The sequence below is a fragment of the Marmota flaviventris genome, chromosome 13 (genome assembly GCF_047511675.1).
Source record: "Marmota flaviventris isolate mMarFla1 chromosome 13, mMarFla1.hap1, whole genome shotgun sequence".
NCBI lineage: Eukaryota > Metazoa > Chordata > Mammalia > Rodentia > Sciuridae > Marmota > Marmota flaviventris.
This window is the reverse complement of record NC_092510.1, coordinates 11573085-11590354: the sequence shown is the minus strand read 5'-3', so window position 1 is coordinate 11590354 and position 17270 is coordinate 11573085.

The window sequence follows — 17270 nt, the reverse complement described above, 5'->3', positions numbered from 1 at the left end:
CAGGCCCCATGCATGGTCCCGCAAGCAGGCTCTTCTTTGTGTCCCTTGGCGTCTTCTGGTCCTCATGTAGCCCCTTCCATCCCTTCCCCCTGTGCTTTTATTTTCTGATGCTCACAGGTCTCCTGCTCCTAGGGTACCCCATCTTCATTGATTGGGTGGGTATCTTGCCTGGGCGCCTGGCTTGGGGCCTGGGTCTCGCACCCACCACGACCCCCTTGCATACCCTAACATCACCCTTCGTCTGGCCCCCTTACTTTTCCTGGCCTCCTTTGCAAGGACCCTGGCCACAGATTCTCATCTAATGCAGGGTACCTTATGAGAAACAATACCCTGATCCTTTCCTCGTCCTCTCGCTCTCCCTGGTTGCGTGGTCCAGCACCAGGAAACCTGAAACCTGGAGATGGCTCTGAGCTTGAAACCTGACTGACCCCTGCTGGATCCCCTGCATTTTTTCCCAAATAAAATTCACTGTCCTGAGCCCTCTGCCCAATCCCTGACTTTTAATTCTCTGCTCCCTGTCCTAGGTTCTTGCTTTAGCCTCTGGCAGCCATTCTTGCTCACTGCTTTTCTGGGCATTGTCTTAGGGCCCCTTGCTGGGGCCTCTTCCCTGTTCCCCTTGGCATTGCTGTACTGCCATACCCTAGTGCAGTCCTGCCTTCCTGGCCTGGCATTTTCTGCTCTTCCCTGGCCTGGGCCCTTTTCTACTTCCCTTGCCTGAGCTCATTGCTGGTGTCCTGGCCCTCACCTCATCCACACACCTCCTGCAGACCTTCAGTCTGTTCCCCACCTTGGCCCTCGTGTCCTTTCTGTCTCTGCAATGCCCGCTTTCCTGAAGTCCTTCCAGGATGCTCACCTTGGCCATGCGACTTGATTTCGCCTCTTGGCCCTGGGGACTTCTTTGGAAAACTTAGCCCTGCCCCTTGCCTGGGCTCTTTGTCCTTCTTCAGTCGGGGCCCTGCTCCTGACCCCTGACACCCTGAAGTAGATCTGGATCTTGAGCCGTTCTCCCACTGTGCCACCGAGTCCACATTCACCCTCCTGCTACTCCCCCACTATCTTTCTTTACATTCTCTCAGGCCCAGGTGCTAGCACTTCACTCTTTATTATTGGGCACAGCCCCTTGTTTGAGACCCTGAGCCATTCTCCCCCTTCTTGAGGATCCTTTCCCTATCCCTTGGTTTCAGGCCCCTGTTGCCTGTCCCACCTGTGCCTCCACACTGATCCCCTCATGCTATGGAATGCTGGCACTGCCCAGATACTCCACTCCTCCTGCTTCTCTCTATGCTGTGCTGCTGAAATGAGTTCTGCAGCCCACCCCGCCAACTTCCACACACCAGATATCACCTCACAGTACCCTCTTTCCCCCCCACTCCTTTGGTCCAGGCCCCTCTCTGAGGATCTATGCACCGAAGGCAGAGGAGCGGAATTGGCTTCTGTCTGTGCCCTGAATACTCCCTATGGGAAACACAGCCCTGCCACTCACCTGAGTTCCCCTCACTGTCTGCACCTTGAGGCCTGGCAGTAAACATGGACTTGCTCCAACCCAGCCTTGAGTGATCCACTCCATTCCCTCTGCTTTCTATGCTGCCCCTACTGCAACCCAGCACGCCCTAACCCTGAACCTTTGTGCTGGGGTCCCTGGGCCTGGGCATTCTCCTGAGCCCCTGACCACATTCTTCATGGCCCATGGCATAGCAACGAGTCTATTCATGATGGGTCTGACCTGGGGGCTCTTGCTTGGGCCCGCAAGAGGGCTCCCCTAGGTGCCCATTTGCTTCTCCTGATCCTCACGCAGCCGCTTTCTCCCCTTTCCCCTTGCACCTTTTTCTGGTGCTGGCAGGTCTCCTGCTCCTTGGGTTCCCCATCACCATTGATTGGGTGGGTAATTTGCCTGGGTGCCTGGCTTGAGTCCTGGGTCTCACCCCTATGCACACCCACCCCAACCCCCTTGCATGCCCTTTTGTCACTCTCCTTCTGCCCCCTTCCTTTTCCTGGCATCCTTTGCCAGGACTCTTGACATAGGTTCTCATCTGATCCAGAGCACCTTATGGGAAACAATGTCCTGGCCCTCACCTGGGCCACTTGCTCTCCTTTGGTACATGATCCAGCACCAGGAACCCTGAAACCTGGAAGATGCCCTGGGCCTGGAGACTGACTGCCCACTCTGGATTCCCTGCCTTCCTTCCTGAATGTAGTCCACTTTCCTGAGTCCCATGCCCAAGCCCTGGCCCTTGGCCTGGCTGCTTGCTTGAGCCTCTGGTGGCCCTTCTTGCTCACTGATTTTCTGGGCATTTTCTGAGGGCCCATCACTGGGGATACTTCTCTGCTCTTATTGGCTTTCCTGTATTTTAGTAGCCTAGTGCCGCCTGGCCTTCCTGGCCCAGCATTCCCTACACTCCCCTGACCTGGGCTCTCCTCTAGGTCCCTTACCTGGGCTCTTTGCTGGGGTACTGGCCCCCTCCCAACCCATATCTATCCTGTGGCCTTCAGGCTGTGACCTCATTTGGACCCCTGTCACTTCTGTCTCTGTTATGCCTGCTTCCCTAATCACCTTCCAAGGATGCTCACCTGGGCCAAGCCACTTGACCTGGCCTCTTTGCCCTGGGGGATCCCTTTGGGAAAACATAGCCCTGCCCCTTGCTTGGGCCCTTTTGCCTCCCTCAGCCAGGGCCTGCTCTTGATCCCTGACAACCTGCAGTGGACCTGGGCCTTGAGCCCTTCTCCCTCTCTGCCACCCACTCCACGTTCTCCCATCCCACTACTTCCCCTCTGTGTTTCTTTTCATTCACCCAGGCCCAGGTGCTGGCTCTTGGCTCTCCAATACTGGGCCTGGATCCTTGCTTGAGACCCTTGCTATCATTCTTGAGGACCCTTTCCCTGTCCCTTGGTTTCAGGACCCTGTTGCCTGTCCCCTCCTGTGCCTCCCCTCTGATATCCACATTTTGTGGTGTCCTGGCATTTCCCAGACCCTGCACACACCTTGCTTCTCCCTAGCCTATGCTGCTCAAATGGGTCCTGGCAGCCTGAACCCCCCCACAACCATACACCATGTATCCCCTCACAATACCATCTTTGGCCCTTCCTTTGGTCCAGATCCGTCTCTGAAGATCTACTCACCTGGGGCAGAGGAGCGGAATTGGCTCGCCTCTGTGCCCTGAATGCTCCCTATGGGAAACACAGCTCTGCCATTTTCATGAGTCCCCTTCACTGCCTGAAACTTGTGTCCTGGCAGTTAACATGGGACCTGTGCCTACTAGCCCTGAGCAATCCCCTCCCTTCTCCCCCACCCCTGCCCTCTTGCTTTGCATGCTGCCCCTATCCCAACCCAGCCTTCCCTAACCCAGGCCCTTGGTGCTCCTATTCCTATCTTGTGTGCTCCTTTGAGTCCCTGACATCTTCCTCATGTCCCTATGCATAGTGTGGAGTCTCTTCATGTTGGATCTGAACTGGGGGCTTCTTTCTTGGGCCTGCCAGAGGGCTCTCCTAGGTGCCCCTTGAGCTTCCCTCTGTCTCATAGTCCTTTTGCAGCTCATCCTTCCCATCCCTTCATGAATTCCCCTGGTACTCGTGAGTCTTCTTCTCCTTGGGTCCCATGTCCTAGGTTGGTAGGGTGGGTACCTGGTCTCAGCACCTGGTTACTGTCCTGGCTTTCATCCCATCATGCACTTACCAAGAGGCCAGGCTGATCCCTCCCATAGCCATCCTTCTGGCTCCCTTCCATTGCCAGGTCTCCTTTGCCAGGTCCCTATCCATGGATTCTCAACTGGGCCAGAGTGTCGTATGAAAAACAGAGCCCTACCCCTCACCTGGGCCACTTACTCTCTCTGGGTGCTTGGTCTTCCACCAGGAAACCTGACACCTGGTAGTGGCCCTAGGCCTAGAGCCTAACTGTCCCATGCTGGATCCCTTGCCATCCCTCCAAAGTCTTGTCCACTGTCCTGAACCTCCTGCCCAAGACCTGGCTGTTGGATCTCCATTCCGTGGCCTGCCTCCTCTCTTGAGCCTCTGGGGGCACTTCTTGCTCCATGCTTCATTAGGCTTGGACTGTAGGCCTTGCTGGGGCATGTACCCTTCAACTTTTGGCTTCCCTAAACCTCAGAACACTACTGTCACCAGCCTGCCAGCCTCGCCCTTCCCTGCCCTTTCCTGGCTTGGGCCCTCCTATTGGTCTCTATCCTGGGCTCTTTTCTGGAGTCCTGGCCCAAACTCAATCAACACCCTTCCTCTGGCCTTTCACACTGTACCCTCCTTCTTCCCTCATGTTGTCCCTGTCCCTGCTGGGCTCCTTATCAAGATCCCTTTCTGAGGATGTTCACCAGGTCCAGGGGACTGGAACTGGGTATTTGACCCTGTGGGCTCCCTTTGAGAAAACGTTTCTGTGTCCCCTGCTTGGGACTTTGGACTCTCTGCCCAGGCTCTTCGCCTCGATCCTGACACCCAGCAGTGAACCTGGGCCTTGAGCCCTCCTCTCCCAATTCCATCCACTACCCTTGCACCCTTTTCTCCTTTCCCAAGACTTGTCTGTTTTCCTTGGACCCAGGACCGGGTCCCAGAACTTAGCTCCCCATTCTTGGGCCTGGCTCCTTGCTGGAAGACCTGGTCATGCTTCTAAAGGACCCTGTCCCTGTTCCTTGATTTCAGGCCCCTTGTTTGGCTCCTTCCTGTTTCTCCCCTCTGTTCCTCTTGTACAGAGAAATTTCGTCATTTTCAGGACACTGCCCTTCCCCTGCTTTTCGCTAGTCATCTCTCCTCCAATGGTTGCTGGCTACCAATGAACACCCACCCAATCCTGGACCAAATGTATCACTCACATTGCCCTCCATTGGTCCTGACAGCAGAGTGAAATTGGCTGGCCTCTGGGCTCTAAAGGATCTCTGTAGGCAAGACATCCCTGACACTTGCTTGGGCCCTTTTTGCCATCCAAACTTGACAGCTGGCCGTGGACTTGGGCCTAGTGATGACCTTATCCTGGGCAATGCCCTACTTTCCATCTCCTGCCTGTAGCCTTTCAAGCTGCCTCTAAGCCAACCCAGCCCTTCCTCACCCTCACCATTCACCCTACAGTCCCCTGGCCTGGCTGCCAGCCTGACCTCCTTACAGCATTATTCGGGTTGCATTGCTTTATGTGATGTCTCTTCCTGTCTTGTCTGACCTTGATTTGGCCCCCAAGCTCGCGCCCTTCTGTGCCATTTTCACAGCCCTCTCTCCTCATCCTAGCGCATATCCTACCTCTCCTTTCCCTAGCACTTTTTCATGGAGTAGGGGCCTCCTGCTCATTGGGTCCCTAATACCTTTGGTGGGGTCAGTCCCTTACCTGGGGTCCCTGATTGCATACTGGCTCTTGCCCCTCTCTGCACCCACCGTGACCACCCACTGTGCCCTCACATTGTGCCCTCACATCGCACTCCTTCTGAGCCTTGTCCCTTGCCAGGCCCTTCAGCCTGGTCCCTGGGCCTTGATTCTCATCTGGGCCAGGGCGCCTTATGGGAAACAGAACCCTGACCCTACATTGGGCTACTTGATCTCCATTGACCCTTGGGGCAGCACGAAGAAAACTGAAACCTGGAAGTGGCACTGGGCCTTGAGACTGCCTTCACCATGCTGGATCCCCTGCCTTCCCTTCTCAGCCCTGTCCACTGTCTTGAGCACCCTGCCCCAGTGCTGGCCTTTGGCTCTCCATTCCCTGGACTGGCTCCTCTCTTGAGCCTCTGGGGATTCTTCTTGCTCTGTGCTTCACGGGCTTGAACTGTAGGCCTCACTGTGGCCGCTTCCCTGCTCGATTGTGTTCCCTACATCTTAAAATCCTTGTGCAGACAAAGCCTGCTGGGCCCCGCCCTTCCTTGCCCTCCCTTAGCGTAGGCCCTCCTCTAGATTTCCAGCCTGGGCCCCTTTCTGATGTCGTGATCCAAACCTCATAAAACCCACTTCTTTCAGCACTTCATGCTGTGCCCTCCTTTGGCCCTCCTGCTGTCCTTATCCCTGCTGGGCTCCTTTTCCAGATCCCATTCCCAGGATACTCATCAGAGCCAGATAATGGATCTGGGATGTTTGGCCCTGCAGTCTTCCTTTGGGAAATGGTAGCAATGCCCTTTGCCTGGGGGCTTTGGCCTCCTTCATCCCGGGCCCTGCTCCTCAATCCTGACACCTTACAGTGAATCTGGGCCATGAGCCCTCCTCTCACCATGCCACACATTCCCCTTACTCCGTTTTCTCCCCATATATCACCACAGCCAGGTAGAGGGGTCCCAATCCTCTCTACCCTGGCTAACTTGGTATTCAAGCTCCCTGTCACACCCAAGTGGGAGGGGTCTCCTTCCTGGAAGGGCGAGTCCCCTCTACCTTGGCTAGGGCTGTATATGTGCCACCCACCAGACACCTAGGTGGGAGGGGTCTTCCACCTTGAGGTGTGATTCCCCTCTACCCCAGCTGCTGTGGTATAAGAGCTCTCCCTGACACCCTGGAGGGAGGAGTCTCTTGCCTGGAGGGGCAAGTCTTCTCTACCTGGCTAAGGTGGTATACAATCTCCCTGCCACACCCAGGTGGGAATGGTTTCCTGTATGAAGGGGTGAGTACCCACTTCCCTGGTGGCAGTGGTATAAGAGCTCCCCCACCCTGATACCCAGGTGGGAGGAGTCTCCAGCCTGGAGGGGCGAGTTCTCTCTACCCTGGCTGCAGGGGTATACTAGCCCCTTCCAACACTAAGGTGGGAGGCGTCTCCAGCTGTAAGGGGCAAGCCCCTATATCCTGCCTGCAGCTGTATAAGAGCTCCCTTTATCACCCTGGTGGGATGAATCTCCCACCTCAGTGGGATATATGCTACACCCTGGCTTGGATGGTATAGGAGTTCCCACCTGACACCCTGGTGGGAGGGGTCTCCTACCTGGAGTAGGGAGTCCACTCTACCCTGGCTAATGTGGCATACAAGCTCCCCATGATACCCAGGTGGGAGGAGTTTCCTTTCTGGAGGGGTGAGTCCCCACTACCCTGGCTGTAGAGGTATAAGAGCTCCCCCCGACACCCAGTTGTGTGGGGTGTCCCGCCTGAATTGGCGAGTCCCATATTTCCTGCCTCTGCAGTATATGAGCTCCCCTGGCAACCAGGGTTTAGGGGTCTCCAGCCTAGTGGGGCGAGTCCCCTCTCTCCTGGCTGCAATTGTATACCAGGTCCCCAGCTATAGCAAGATGGGAGGTGTTTCCTTCCTGGAGGAGCTAGTACCCTCTACCCTGGATAATGCAGTACACAAGCTCCCAGATACCCAGGAAGCAGGGATCTCCCACCTGGAGGTGAGAATTCACCTCTACCCTGGCTAAGGTGGTCTACAAGCTCCCTGTGACAAGCAGGTGGGATGGGTCTCCTGACTAAAGGGGCGAGTCCCCTTTTCCCTGGCTGAAGTGGTATACTAGCTTTCCCTGACAACCAGGTGAGAGGGGTCTTCCACCTGAATGCATGAGTGCCCTATACACTGGCTGTGGCAGTAAAGGAGCTCCCCCAAAAACCCAGGTTGGAGTGTCTCTGGCTCAGAGGGGCAAGTCCCCTCTACCCTAGCTGCGGAGGTATATGAGGCATATGAGAAACCCCAACAGACACCTAGATGGGAGGGGTCTCCCATCTGGTGTGGCAAGTCCCCTCTACCCTGGCTGTAGTGGTATAAGAGCTCCCCCTGGAAAACTGTTGAGATGTGTCTCCAGCCTGGAGGGGTGAGTCCTCTATACCCTGGCTGTAGTGGTATAGGAGCTCCCCTGAAACCGAATTAGGAGGAGTCTCCCGCCAGGAGGCTAGAATCCCCTCTACTCTGCTGCAGCAGTATTGGAGCTCCCCAGGACACCCATGTGGGAGGGGTCTCCACCGGGAGGGGTGAGTCCCTGGTACCTTGGATGCTGCGGTATAGGAGCTTTCCCTGACACCCAGGTGGGAGAGATCTCCCATCTGGAGTGGCAAGCCAGCTCTACCCTGGCTAAGGGGGTATACAAGCTCCCCGTGACACCCAGGTGGGAGGGGTCTCCTGCCTGGAGGAGCCAGTTTACTCTATCTTGGCTTCATCAATGTAAGCGCTCCCCCCAGACACCCAAGTAGGAAGGGTCTCCCACCAGGAGAGGTGATTCCACTCTTCCCTGGCTGCTGTGGTATACAAGCCCCCACATACTCGGATGGGAGGTGTTTCTTGCCTGGAAAGGCAAGCACCTTTACCATGGTTGCGGCAGTATAGAAGCTCCCTCTGACACTCAGGTGGGAGGGCTGTCCCAACTGGATGAGTGAGTCTACTTTAACCTCCCTGCAGTGGTTTATGATCTCCCCAGAACACCCATTGGGAGGGATGTCCCGCTTAGAATGCCGAGAACCCTCTACCATGGATTCGAGGGTGTATGAGCTATCCCCAGATACCCAAGTCGGAGGAGTCACCCTCATGGAGGGGCAAGTCCCTTCTACCCTGGATTGGGCAGAATACAAGCCCCTCCACCCTACACCTAGGTGGGAGAGGTCTCCAGCTTGGAGGGGTGAATCCACTCTACCCTGGCTCTGGCGGTAAAGGAGCTCCCCTGACACTCTTGTGGGAGGGTATCTGAGCTGGAGCGGAGAGCCCCCTCTACCCTGCCTGTTGCTGTGTACATGCTCTCTCAGATACCCAGGTGTGAGGGGATTTTCGCCTTGAGGAGCAAGTCACCTCTACCCTGGCTAAGGCGGTATGCAAGGCACCCCCTACACTCAGGTGAGAAGAGTCTCCCGCTGGAGTCGTGAGCCCCTCTACACTGGCTGGTGTGCTATAAGATCTCCAGGAACACCCAGGTTGGAGGGCTCTCCCACCTAAAAAGGAGAACCCTCTTCGCTGGCTGTGGCATTATAGGAGCTCCCCCTGACACCCAGGTGGGAGGGGTCTCCCTCTGGTGGGGGCGAGTCACCTGTACCCTGATTGCGGAGTTATTCGATCCCCCCCCATCACCCAGGTGGGAAGGGTCACCAGAGTGGAGGGGCGAGTCCCCTCTACCTTGGCTGCAGAAGTATAGGAGCTCTGCGAGACACTCAGGTGAGAAAGATCGCCCGCATAGAGTAGGTGAGTCCTCTCTACCCTTGATGTGGTGGCATATGAGCTGCCCCTCCATACCCAGATGAGAGCTGTCTCCTGCCTGAAGGGGTGAGAACCCTCTATCATGGCTTTGGCAGGATACGAACTCCGGCCAATACCGAGGTGAAAGTTTTCTCCCGCCTTGAGGGGCCAGTCCCTGCTACAAGGCTGCAGTAGTATACTATCTCCCCCCCACACACACACCCTTGTAAGAGGGGTCTCCACCTAGAGCAGTGAGTCCCTGTATCAGGGCATAATACAAGCTCACCCTGACACAAATGGGGGAGGGATCTCTTGCCTGGAGAAGCAAATTCACACTACCCTGGATGCAAAGGTATAAGAGCTCGCCCTGAAAACCTGGTGGGAAGGATCTCCCACCTGGAAGGGCGAGTCTCCTCTACCATGGCTGTGGCGGTAGTAGAACTCTTCCAACACCCAGGTTAGAGGGATTTTTGCCTGGTGCGGGGAGTCTGCTCTACCCTGGCTGTAGTAGTATAGGAGCTCCCCCTGACACCCAGGTGAGAGGAGTCTCCTGCCTGGAGGGGTGAGTCCCCTCTATCTTTGCTGCAGGAGAATACATGCTCCCCAGCCAGCAATATGAGAGGGGTCCCTAGCCTAGATAGGTTAGTCCCTTCTAACCTAGCTAAGGTGGTATACATGCTCCTGACAACACCCAGGTGGAAGGGGTCTCCTGCATGGAGGGGCAAGTCCCCACTACCCTGGTTGCAGCAGTATACAAGCACCCCCAAACACCCATGTGTGAGGGGTCTCCCACCTCTTCTACCCTAGCTATGGCGGTGTAGAAGCCACCTTGGACACCCAGGTGGGAGGGAACTCCCACCCAGAGAGGTGAGTCACCTCTACCCTGCCTGCTGAGCTACATGAGCTCCCCCTGACACCAGGTGGAAGGGGTCTCCTGCCTGGTGGGGCAAGTATCCTCTGCCCTAGTTTTGGTGGTATTAGAACTCGCCCCTACAACCAGGTGGGAGGCATCAGCTGCCTGGAGAGTGATTTCCCTCTACCCCGGCTAAGGTTCAATATAAGCTCCCCACAACACCCAGGTGGGATGGGGTCCTGCTTAGATTGACAAGTCTCCACTATCCTGCCTGAGGCAGTGTAGGTGCTCCCCCACACCCAGGTTAGAGGGGTCTCTTGACTGGAGGGGCGAGTCCCCTCTACCATGGATGCAGCAGTTTTGGATCTTCCCTGGACACCCAGGTGTGAAGGGTCTACCTCCTGGTCAGGTGATTCTCCTCTATATTGGCTGGTGCCATATAAGACTTCCCAGTACACTCAGGTGGGAGGTGTCTCTCTCCTGCAGGGGCATGTCTCCTCACCCTGGCTGTGGCAGTATGTGAGCTCCCCTGTCACCCACATGGGCGGGTTCTCCTGCCTTGAGGGGCGAGTCTCCTCTATTTGGTGGCATATAAGAGTTCCCTGGACACCCTGGTGTGAGGGGTGTCCCTGGCTGCATCAGTATTCCAGCTCACCGTGGACAACCAGGTGAGAGGGATCTCCCATCTGGAGCAACAAGTTCCCTGTACCCTGGCTTCAGTAATAAAGGAGCTCTCCAGGATACCCAAGTGGAAGGGGTCTCCTGCTTGCATGGGCGAGTCTCCTCTACCCTGGCTAAGGTGGTATACAAGTTCCCCGAGACCCAGGTGGGAGGGGTCTCCTGCTTCAAAGGGCGAGTCCCCACTACCCTGGCTGCAGCGGTATATGAGCTCCCCCCACTACCCATGTTTGAGTGTCTCAGTCTTGAAAGGGCGAGTCCCCTCAACACTTGCTACTGGGGTATAAATGCCCCCTCCTTCCCCCAGGAGGGAGGGATCTCCCACCTGGAGGGGTGAGTCGCTGCTACCCCAGCTGCAGCTGTATAGAAACACCCTCTCACCAGACACCCATGTGAAGGGTCTTTGGCCTGGAGGGGAGAGTCCCCTCTACCCTGGCTGGGGCAGTATTTGAGCTCCCCCTGACAGCAAGGTGTGAGGGGTCTCCTGACTGGAGTGGCAAGTTTCCCCTACCCTTCCTGTGGTGGTATAGGAGTTCCCATGGACACCCAGGTGGAAGGGGTTTCCTGCTTGGAGGGGCGTGTCCCATCTACCCTGGCTGTAGCAGTATAAGAGCTCCATCTGACACCTAGGTAGGAGGGGTGTCCGTCCTGGAGGGGCAAATCTCCTCTACCCTGGCTGTGGCTGTATAAGAGCTTCCGCTGACACCCAGGAAGAATGAGTCCCCTCTTAGAGCAGCGGATACCCTCTCCCCTAGGTGTGAAAGTATACAAGCTTCCCCAGACAACCAGGTGGGAGGGGTCTCCAACCTCCACGGGCAAGTTCCCTCTACCCTTGCTCTGGCAGTATAAAAGCTCACCTCAGCACCCAGGTGGGAGGGTTCTCCCACCTGGAGTGGCGTGGCCCCTTTAATTTGGCTGGTGCCATTTAAGAACTCCCAGTACAGCCATGTGGGTGCGTCTCCCAACTGAAAGGGTGAGGCCCCTCTACCCTGGCTACAGAAGTATAGGAGCTCCCCCAGACACCCAGGTGGGAGGGCTCTCTCAGCTGGAGGGTCGAGTCCCTGCTACACTGGCTGCAGTGGTATATGAGCTCCCCTTGACACACAGGTGAGAGGAGTCTTCACCTGGAGAGGCAAGTCCTCTGTAACCTGGCTGTGGTGGTCTACAAGTTCCCCAAGACACCGAGGTGGGAGGATTCTCCTACCTGGTGAGGCAAGTCACCTCTACCCTGGCTGTGGCAGTATAAGAGTTCCTCCTGATACGCTTGTGGGAGGTTTCTCTTGCCTGGTGCAGCAGTGGTATATGAGATCCCTGAGACACCCAGGTAGAAGAATTCTGCCTCCATGAGGGGCAAGTCCTTTCTACTGGCTGCTATAGTACAGGAGCTCTTCTGACACCCAGTTGGGAGGAGTCTCTGGCCTGGAGGGTAGAGTCTCCTAGACCCTGCCTGTGGTGGTATAGGAGCTCCCACTGACACCCAGGTTTTTGGTGTCTCACGACTTTAGGGGTGAGTCCCCTCCACCCTGGCTTTGGAGATATAGGAGGGAAGGGTCTCTTGCCTTGAAGGGTGAGTCCATTCTACAATGGTTGCGGCGGGATAAGAGTTCCCCCTGACAATCAGATGAAAGGGGTCTTCTGCCTGGAGAGGAGAGTCTCTACTACCCTGGCTGCAGCTGTATACCTGCCCCACTCCAACACCCGGTGGGAGGGGTGTCACACTTGGAGCAGCAAGTCCCCTCTACCTTGGCTAAGGCAGAATTTAAGCTTGCCCTGGCATCAAGATGGGAGGGGTCTCTCGCCTGGAGGGGGGAGTCAGCTCTCCCTGGCTGCTGCTATATAGGAGCTCCCCAAGACACCCAGATTGAAGGGGTCTCCTGCCTAGAGGTGTGAGTCCGTTCTACCCTGGCTGCAGTGGTATAGGAGCTTCCACGACACCCAGGTGAAAAAGGTTCTGTGGCAAGGAGGGGCGATTCCCCTCTACCCTGGCTACGGTGGTATATGAGCTGCCCCCCACCATACCCACATGTGAGGGGTTTCCAATATGGAGGGTCCAGTCCCTCTACCCTGGCTGCTAAAGTATAAGAGCTCCCCCTGACCCCCTGGTGGGAGGGGTCTCCGGACTGTAGGAGTAAGAACCCTGTACCCTCGCTAAGGTGTTATACAGGCTCCCAGTGACACCCAATTGAGAGGGGTCTCCTTCCTGAAGGGGCAAGTCCCCACTACCCTGGATACAGTGGTATATGAGCTCCCCCACCCATACCCAGGTGGTCAGGGTCTCCCACTTGGAGGGATGAGTCACCTCTACCATGGCTGAGGCAGTATACTTGCTCCCCCTGACACCCAGGTGGGAAGGGTTTCCCGCCTGGACTGGCGAGTTGTCAGTACCCTTGTTGTAGCAGTATAGGAGCTCCCTTGGAAACCCAGGTGGAAGAGGTCTCTACCCTGGATGTGTGCATCCCCTCTACCCTGGCTATGGCCATATAAGATGCCCCCCTCGCACCCAGGTGTCAGCTGTATACTTCATGGAGGGTCAGATCCCCTCTACCCTGGCTGTGGCAGTATAAGATCTACCACTGACACCAAGGTAGGAAGAGTCTCCCGCCTAGAGGAGCAAATCACCTCTACCCTAGGTAGAGGGTATAAGCGTTCTAAGACACCCAGGTGGGAGGGGTCTCCCGCCTGGAGTGGCAAGTCCCCTCTACTTTAGCTGGTGCCATATAATACCTCTCAGGAGAACTATGTGGGAGGCGTCTCCCAACTAGAGGGGTGAATTCCATCTACCCTGGTTGCAAAGGTATTTGAGCTCCCTTTAATACCCGTTTGGGAGGGCTCTTCATCTGGAGAGGCAAGTCCCCTGTAACCTGTGTCTGGCTATATACAGAAACCTAGGTGGGAGAGGTTTCCTGCCTGGTGGCATGAGTACCCGCTACACTGGTTGGAGTGGTGTTCTAGATCCTCTGACAACCAGTTGGGAGGCATCTCCTGTCTGAAGGGGCAAGTTTCCTCTACCCTGCTTGGAGAGGAATAGGAGTTTCCCCAGACACCAAGGAGAGAGAAGTCTCCTACCTGGAGGAGCGAGTCCCCTCCACCTTGCATGTGGAGATATATGAATTTTCTCAGACATCCAGGTGAAAGTGGCCTCTAGCCTGGAAGGGAAATCCCTGTTACCCTGGCTGCAGCTGTATAGGAGCCCCCTCAACAAATCAAGGTGGGAGGGGTCTTTTGCCTGGAGGGGCAAGTCCCCTCTACACTGGCTGAGGCAGAATACAAGTTAGCTTGGACACCAAAGTGGGATGGGTCTCTAGACTGGAGAAGCCACTCTGCTCTACCCAGGCTGCAGAGGTATAAGCGTTCCCACAAACAACCATTTCCATTTTCATTCACCCAGGCCCATGTGCTAGCACTTAGCTCTCCATTTCTGGGCCCAGCTCCTTGCTTGAGCCACTGGCCTCCCTTCTTGAGGACCCTGTTCATGTCCCTTGGTTTCAGGCCCCATTTTCCGGTCCCCTGCTGTGACTCCCCTCTGTTCCCCTTATGCTGAGGTATCCTGGCACTGACCAGACCCTCTGCTCTCCCTGCTTATTTCTAGCCTGGGCTCCTAAAATGGGTCTTGGCTGCACACCAACACCCCTCCAAACTCTGCAGCACAGGTATCACCTCACAGTGTCTGCTTTTGCCCCCTCTTTGGACCAGATCCCTCTCTGAGGATCTACTAACCTGGGAAAGAGGAGCGGAATTGTCTGGTCCCTGCACCCTGAATGCTCCCAGTGGGAAACACAGCCCTGCAACTTACCTGTGTCCCCTTCACTCTCTAACCTGGGCTCCTTGTTGGGGTCTAGGGCCTACTGCACCAGCAACCATCCTCTAGCCCTTCCCGCTGTGCCCTTCTTTGGCCCTCCTTTCATTCCTGTCCCTCCCAAGCCCCCTTTCCTGATCCCTTTCCCAAGATTCACACCCATGCCAGGGGACTGGACCTGGCCTATTGGCCCTCCTGGCTCCCTAAGGAATAAGTAGCCCAGCCCCTTGTCTGGGCTCTTTGGCTTCCTTCAGTCTGGGTCCTACTCCCCAACCCTGACACCTATCCTTTGACCTGGGCCTTGAGCCTTCCTCCCTATGCACCACCATCTCCCCTACCTCCTCTCCCTAACCTCCACAGACATGGAGTCCTGGTGCCTCCCTGAGGATGTAATTACCTGAGGCAGAGGAGTGGATTTGGCTGGCCTCTGTGACCTGAAGTTTCCTATGGGAAACAGAGCCCAGCCCCTCACCTGGGCCCCTTTGTGTACCCAAAACTTACAACTGGCAGTGGACGTGGGCCTTGTGCAGAACTTGCTCTGCTCGATCCCCTCCCTTCCCTCCCTTGTCCTCTTCCCTTGTATGCTGCCCCTACTCCAATCCAGTCCTCCAGAACTCTGACCCATTGTGCTCCAGTCTACTGGCCTGGTTCCTCACCTGGGTCCCTGACTACGTTCATTTGTCATGTGGGGTAGTGTTGCATGGCTTCACGTGGCATTTCTTATACTGGGTTCAGATGTGGGGGCCCCTTTCTTGTGTCACCTACCTCACTCCCCTCAGTACCAATTGTGCCACCCACCCACCAGCTGTCTCCTCATCCTAGCATCACACCTTTTTCCCCTTCCCTGCTCTCCACTTGTGTTGTCCCCTGCTTCTTGAGTCTCTTATCATATTGGGTCAGGTCAGTCCTGTACCTGGACTCCTTGCTTGGTTACTGGCTCTTGCCCCTCTCCACACCCACTATGACCTGGGGTGGATTCCTCCCCTCGCCTTCCTACTGGCCCCCTTCCCATGCCAGCCAGCTATGCTGAGGCCCTGGCCCTAGATTCTCATCTGTGCCAGTGTGCCTTATAGGAAACAGATCCCTGTCCCTGGCCTGGGCCCTTTACTCTCCCTGGGACCTTGGTTCAGTCCCCAGAACCCCCTGAAACCTGGCAGTGGCCCTGGGCTTGGAGCCTGTCACCACCCTGCTGGATCCCCTGCCTTCTCTCTACACCCTTGACAACTTACCTGAGGCCCCTGCCCCAGTCCTTGGCTCTTCATTCCCTGGACTGTCTCCTCACTTGAGCCTCTGGTGGCCCTTCTTGCTCAGTGTTTCTCTGGGCTTGGTGTGTGGCCCCCTCTCTAGGGCTGCTTCCCTGCTCCCCATGGAATCCCTGTACTGCAGTACCCTAGTGCAGCTCCACCTTACCAGCCCCACATTTCCCTGCTCTCCCCTGACCTGGGCCCTCCACTAGATCCCTAACCTGGGATTCTTAATTGTATTCTGGCCCACATTCCACCAACAGGGTCCTCTGGCCCTTCAGGCTCTGTCCTACTTTGGCCCTCTTGTTGTCCCAGTCACTGTCAGGCCCCTTTTCCGGATCCCTTCCCAGGATACTCATCCAGGCCAAGAGACTGGACCTGGCCTCTTGGCCCTACAGGCACCATTTTGTTAAACATAGCCCTTCCCATTACATAGGCCATTTGGCCTCCCTCAACCTGGGTTCTGCTCCCAGACACTGAAGCCCTTCAGTGGGCCTGGACCTTGAACCTTCCTCCTTTGTGCCACCAGCTCCCTCCCTTGCCTGCCTCCCCTCACCAGTCCTGTCCATTTTCATATGCCCCATGCTCTGGCCCTTGCACTTGGCTCTCTGTTCCTAGGCCTGGCTCTTTGCTTGAGACCCTGGCCGCCCTGCTCAAGGACCTTGATCATGTACCTTGATTTCAGACCCTTAATTGGGGCCCTGATATGTCTCCCCTCTTTTTTCCTTCTGCTTTGGGATCCTGGCACTTCCTGGACCCTTCCGTCCAATGCTTCTGCCTAGACTGGGCTCCTTGATTGGGTCCTTGCTCCCCACCAATGCTCCCCCACGTCTGGATAAATGGCATTTCCTCACAGTCTGCTCCTTTGGCCTTTCTTTTCTTCTGGACTCTATCTGAGGATATACTCCTCCAGGGCAGACTACTGGACTCTATGTCCTGAAATCTCTTTATAGAAACACAGCCCTGCCCCTCACCTGATTTCCTTTTCTGCCAGAAACTTGAAACCTGGCAGGGGAAGTGTGCTTTTTGTCAGACATGCCCTGCACCATTCCCTCCCTTCCCTCACCTGCCCTCTAGCCTTCAATGCTGCTACAAATCCAACCCAGCCTCCCTGACCCTGAACCTTCAACTGAGCCCCTGACTGCATGCCTGAGTCCCATGGCATCCTGTGGCTTTGCCTGGTGTCATTCCGTTTTAGGCCCCCTCTTGTGCTTTTCTTTGTTTGCCCTGTGCTTCCAGCTGACTCCTCCTTCTCATGTCACCCCTTTCTTCCCATCCCCTTGTGTTTTAACTAGGCACATCTGGGAAACTCCTGCTCTTTGGGTTCCTCAAGTCAGTTGGATGAGACCCTTGTCTGGGCTCCTTCCTTGGGTCAGGACTTTGGGCCCTCACCACACCTATCATGACCCCACGCCATGCCCTCCTATTGCCCTCTTCCTGGGCACCGTCCCTTGCTAGACCCCCTTTGCTTGTTCAGTTGCTCTAGATTCTCATCTGAGTCAGGGCACCAAATAGTAAGAGCCCTGTCCCTCATCTGGGCCACTTACTCCCCTTTGGCCCTTGGTCCTGAACACAGAACTTGGACACGTAGCAGTGGCCCTGGGCCTCGAGCCTGCCTGTTGCCTCTTGGATCTCCTGCCTTCTCTCCAAGGCCCT